The following is a 6,386-nucleotide window of genomic DNA, read 5'->3' as shown; positions in this document are numbered from 1 at the left end:
TTTCTAATCAAATGTGGCCTGGGTATTTGTAGGTTTTGCTGCTAGCAATACTGAAAGAGCTCTCTTTATGTTAAAGTACCAGGATTCCAGGTTCATTAAAACCAACCTGAATTTTCTTTTTTTGCCCCCATATATTTTAATTTCAGTTTTCACTGAAACTGAGGAACAAATAATAACTATGAGGTTTCTGAAAATGAGTACATTAACCATTCATTTCTCAGGCAGCAGAATCTCTATTAAATGTCTTTAAACATGCATATTCCTGAACTAGAAGAGCTTTCTTGAATTTGAAACTGTCTGCTGATTATTCTTGTGGAATTGTGACAAAGTGAGCAGCAAAGCATTAACATAGCAATCCTGACTTTGAAAAGCCTGTTTACAAGGTTGGCACTTGGCTGGCATCTGGGAACATAGATTTCAGGAATGTTCCATTACACTGACTGATTAAGAGTTGCTATTTGTGTGGTTTATGCAGAATACTTCCTTTCCTTCTTGGAGTCTGGAATTTTGATACATGTTGGGCAGAGGGTGTTTACATGAGTACCTCCTAGTGAAAACCTTGGCCACCCAGTGTCCAATGAGCTTCTCTAGGAGACAACATTTCACACATACTGTCAACTTGTTGCTGGAAGAATTAAGTTCATCCTATGTGACTCCACTGGGAGAGGACTTGTGCTTGGTTTCTCCCCTAGAATTCACCCTGTGTGGTTTTTCCTTTTGCTATTTTGCTTTTTATCCTTTTACTCCAATAATTCATACTATGAATATGATGATATATTCTGAGTCTTTTGAGTCCTTTTAGTAAATTGTTGAACTTGCTACAGCCAGTAAACACACTAAGCAATTCTTGGGGGTGTTCACTGGCAGCCTTAGGTATAGGTAGAAAAGAAAAGTAGAATAAAAAGAAAAGCAGCATATTCTAATGAAACTTTAGAGGTTTACCTCATAAAGTGCTCAGGTATTTTACCTAGTCTAAAATTATTGTGTGTACAACATGGAGTGGTAGAATGATACAACTGCCTCAGAAGGTACTGATTTGCATCAGTAATATAACTACCCCTGGTTTATTGTATTTTCAGATTTGGGGTTCTGTTTTATTTTTAAATGTGTACGGTATTTTTGTACTGTTGAATTCTCTACATGACAAGGGCTCACTGACACATACGCCTTAACACAAGAAAACTTCAGGACATAGTAAATGGGATAAGTAAAGTAATTGCTCTTAAAGATATAGGATCATTAAAAAAAATCCTGAACAACCAGGGATCATGTTTTGAAGTCTACTTTGCTGATTTGTGCAAATGGAATATAGAAGAGTGGTCATAATATCTTGAACATTACCTAACACTTAAGTGAAGCCTTCAGTTGTATTTCATCAGAAATCTATTCAAGCCCAGCCTTGGTTTCAAAGCTTTGTCTTCATGTGATTTCCTATATTAGTTTATATACATGTGTATATCTTTCCTTTCATGTTATGAATATTGATATGCTTGGTTGTTTTGGCTTTATTTCTGTTTTCTATTATATCTTTTTCAAGATAATAAAATAAACCTTTTTTAAAATATTAATATTTCTTAATAAAATGTTGTGGCCCTTGTCTGAATCCTAAGTAATACAAAGAAATGATTCTTTATTTAGCTTACCCAGTTAAAGTATAAGCATAGACTTTCTGACTCACAAAAAGTTGAGGTAAGTTGAGCTTCAGGTATCCCCCAAAGGAAAAAGATAATTTAGTACCTATGATTAAGTTCTGATAAATTTTTTATTCAACTTTCAGAGATGTGCTTTAAGCCTCCTGAATTTGGGGTGGGGATGGAGAGGGCATGTGGGATTAAGATGAGCTACTTTAGCTACTATCATGTGGGGAGGAAGAGCACTAGCTCTAGAATTAGACCCATTTTTGAATCCAGGTTCCTCTTCTGTTTTTTGTTATTTATTTAATCAGATTCGATTTTCTCATCTGTAAAACAAAGATGATAAAAGTATTTCATGGAATCTTAGGAAGATTAAATGAGATAATACATGAAAAGCAATCAGATCTTAGCACTTAATAAGTGAAAGTCAGTGCTTTACTAGTTATAACCAGTATAGCACCATCCCCCTACATATAGAGAGGCCATCACTGTATCTTCTTACCCTGCCAGTTTGCTTTTTTGTTGCACCTAGCACCATTTGACATACCTTTATGTATTGATTGTCACCTCTCCCTTCACAGTATAGTCTAAGTGCTGAGGAGGCAGGGACTTTGTTTTGTTTGGCCGCATATCCTCTGTGCCTTAGGACAATGCTGACTCAGTATTTAATACTTATTTCTTTTTGAATTAATGAACCAAATGTGATCAAACAGCATTCCCTCCCGGACCACAAGAACTATCAGGGTGGCCATGAGGTTCCAGAACAATTAAAAGAAGCTCGCTGGAAAGCACCCACTCCAAATACTTCTCCCCACTCGAAACGCCTCTCCCTCGTTTTAGCCCCTCCCCCCCAAGCTCCCCCACTCCAAACTCCTTTTCAGAGAAACTGTTGCTTTGCTAGGAACGGCAAAAACGTGGGTATTCCCCATTTTATAGGCCTATAAAATGTAAGACTTGCCAGTTCAAGTCAATGTAGTAAATTAAGACGTTTAGCAAAGCACTTTATAAGCCTTCCAGGCGTTAAGGCGTTAACCAAAACTTATGCTTGAATCTATATATCATGGACATAGGCGCTCTGGCGGCATTGTGAAAGGTCGACAGTTGGAACTCACCAGGTGCTTCCTGGGAGAAAGATGAGACAGTATGTACTATAAGGTGGCACACAACAACAACAACACGACTCGGGCTTGGTTTGGATTTCTAGTTATGTACAATACCAAACTCACTGCCCTCGAGTTGGATGGTTTCCAAGGCGGTATCACTACCTTCTCTCTGAGGAGTGGCTGGTGGGTTTGAACTGCCAGCCTTGCTGGTTAGCAGTCAAGTGCCGTAGGCACTACGCCACCCGAGGCACGCTGCCAAGAGCCAACAGTTAATCCCAAAACCAAGGAACGAGCTCGCTTGCTTGCAGCACACTGGTCTGGCACTAGCCGCATCGGATCTGCGCTCTTCAGTGTGGCAGGCTCAGGATTGGCCGCCGCTTGGCAGGCACCGCCCCCGCCTCACTGCTTCGCTCGCAAAGTTGGGGGCGACCCTAGAGAGGTGGAGGGGCGGGGCTGGATGCCCTCCCGCCCACCAACTTCAGGATTGGCAGCAGCTCTGCAGGGACCGCCCCGTCTGGGATTCGATGCGCGTGAGGGCAGGTGCGGCCCTAAAAATGTGTGTGGGCGGAGCGAGGAGGGGCGGGGCCTGGACTCCTCCCGCCCACCACATTCAGGATTGGTCGCTGCTCTGCGGGCCTCCCTCCCAATCGACCGTCGTGGGAGGCTCGTGGGATGGGCGGGGTCGGGTTGGGGAGGTTTCTGGACTTGGAGCTGGGGTTGAGGATGCGGCCGCTTGACCAGCCTGTTGGACTTGGGCTGTGGCTGAGGGATGGCGAATGTGCGAGTGGCCCTGAGGGTCCGGCCTCTCAGTAAGAGGTGAGTCTGGGCAGGAGGGGAAGCCTGAGGCGTTATCTGAGCTGAGAGGAGCGGGAGGTCCTCGCACCCCCTGAAGTAATTCTGGCGCGGAGAAATGAGACACAAAGTGACTCGAGGGGCCACTATCCGGAAACCGAGAAGACCTAGCGGCACAGGGGTGGAGCTTTCGCGTCTTGCCCAGAGCTGTATTGGTTCCCGAATAGCCTCAGGGTGGGATCCTCTGTGTAGGATTCCCTGGCGTCCTGCCAACAGGATCTTCGAGGACTGCAGCTCAAGTCTCCATTCAGGTTTGGACCTTTCTCACTGAGTACGTTGAGGTGGGTTCGGAAAAACATCTCTCTGAGGGATGGACAATTTCGTCTCTCTTGGTCACTTAAGAGTATCTGTGAGGACTGAAGATAGAACTGTGTGTTTCTGTATGCACATGGATTCTCTGGAAGATATGGAGGAAGGCAGATTTCAAGGGTGTGGAGGGAAGTTGAAGCTCAGAGATGGTTTCATCCTAAGCTCGCCATCCTACTTAATCATGGGCAAAACCTGAAGCGGGGAAAGTTACTGTAACTGCTTCTCTAATTCTTGCCAGTGTTTGTTTCCTCATAAACTGAAACCAAACTCACTGCCGTCGAGTGATTCTGATTCACAGTGACCTTATAGGACAGAGTAGAACTGCCCCATAGGGTTTTCAAGGCTGTACATCTTTATTGGAGCAGACTGCCACTGTTCTCCCATAGACCAGCTGATGGATTCAAACTGCAGACTTTTTGGTTAGCAGTTCAGGGCTTGACCTCTGCACCACCAGTGCTCTTCTGTTTCCTCATGGTAAATCTAATCCTGCATGCTCTTGAGGCATCCAGTGTCCAACCACATAGTTTCTTCCTCTTTTCATTAATTTTCCACTTACAGGTTTGGAAAGTCAGGCAAAGTTTCTCAGAAGAGTTGGTGTTTGAACTGTTTTTTAAAGACCGTGTAGTTTGCTGCAGCTGGAGAAGGTGTAACGGGACGCTATGTAGTAAGAACATCACGAGCAATGATCTTAGGCTGATTAGAAATAGCCAAATTCTAGGTGGATTGGGTAAAGTGGAGGAGTAAAAGGAGATAAAGCTAGCAAAGTTTGAGTTGGGACCAGTAAGTTTATACTGGAATTATATGAGAGGTTTAAAAGTATCTAGTATATAAGATGGCTTCATAATTGGGAAAAGGGGCCAAGAAAGGGTTTTGGAAAAAAAAAAAAAAAGGAACTGCCAGAGCCAGAGGCTTCTTCCAAGGTAGCAGCTATACCTGTGAAACCCTCCCAGAACAAAAATTGGTATGTTTGCCCAGATATGGGGACAGCTGGTTTTGAAAAGCCATGTAATTAATGAAGTAATGAAGAGGGGAGAAAAAGAGAAATGGGATGGGGAAAAAACAAGCAAAACAGAAAAATGAGTAAGAAAAAGGTAAAAGAGGACCAGTGAATAAAGAAAAAGAGCAGCATGTGCCTGAACTTCTGTTTAGATTGGTATCTGGCTTATGCATAATTGGAGCTGGAAGGGTTTTCACAGGTGTTGCTACTGCCCTAGAAGTAGCCTTTGGCAGTACCTGTTTTTGCAAAACTATTAGAGAAAGAATTGTCCTCAGGATAACAACATTGACCATTGTTATGAACTGAATTGTGACTCCCCCCCCACCAAATATGTGTTGTTAATCCTAACCCCTGTATCTGTGGGCAGTGTTTGTTATGTTAATGAGGCAGGATTAGTGTCTGATGTGTTTTAAATCAATCTCTTGAGATATAAAAGAGATCAAGCAAGCAAAGGAAGTGGAGGCAGAGATGGGGGACAGAGATACCAAGCCACATGAAGATTGCCCAGGAACAAAAGCTTAAAGAGACAAGGACCTTTCCCCAGAGGCAACAGAGAAAGACGTCCTCTAGAGCTGGTGCCCTGAATTTGGATTTCTAGCCTCCTAAACTGAGCTCTGGTAGCATAGTGGCTAAGGCACTTGACTGCTAACCAGAAGGCTGGCGGTTCAAACCCACCAGCCACTCCCCGGAAGGAAGGTTGGGCAATCCTACTTCTGTAGTGACACTGCCTCGGAAACCCAAGGAGGGGTCGCTATGAGTCAGGGCTGACTCCACGGTACATAACAACAACAACAAAACTGAGAAAATAAATTTCTGTTTCTTAAAGCCACTCACTTGTGGTATTTCTGTTATAGTGTTGAGCCCGGAAAGGAATGTCGGCGAGAGGAAGTCACCACAGACACGATAATGCAAAAGCAAAAGGAAAGTTTATCAGCTAGCTCGAGCTAGGGTCCCTGCTCTTGCTAACGCAGTGGCCAAGGCAAAAGACTTCGTGCTCTTTTACTATCACATTTTTATAGGAAAAAATATAGGGTGGAGTAGTACCAGGGCTTAGGGGTACAGATGATTGGTTGTTGCTAAGGGGTTTAGGGCAGGGATCTGAGATGTTGGGGGACGTGTTGGAATCCCCCGGCTCCAAAGTCTACTTAGGGAATTATTATCTAGGGAGGATGCAGAGCCCTGATACGTGGGAGACTTCAGGAGCCAGGTAAATCTCTGATACGCGCTGAATCCGAGGAAATCTCTGATACATGCTGAGTCCGGAGGGTAGATAAAAGCCCTGAGGCATGGGGAGTGTTAGAATCCCCGACACTGAAAGACTTCTGGTTAAAGATATACCTGGAGGCCATTAGGACTCAGGCCTCACATTTCCCCCTTTTTTTGTTATGCACATGAGGAATCTTCCTCCTGTGTCACAGGAGATAAAGACTGATATTGTTGTCTCAAGACCATAAGTTGTACAGTATTAACCTGATCTTTTACAAATGATAT

The sequence above is a fragment of the Orycteropus afer genome, unplaced genomic scaffold (assembly GCF_000298275.1).
Source record: "Orycteropus afer afer isolate SDZICR_OR568_19922 unplaced genomic scaffold, OryAfe1.0 scaffold00026, whole genome shotgun sequence".
NCBI classification, from domain to species: Eukaryota; Metazoa; Chordata; class Mammalia; order Tubulidentata; family Orycteropodidae; genus Orycteropus; species Orycteropus afer.
Note: the sequence above shows the minus strand (reverse complement) of the source record.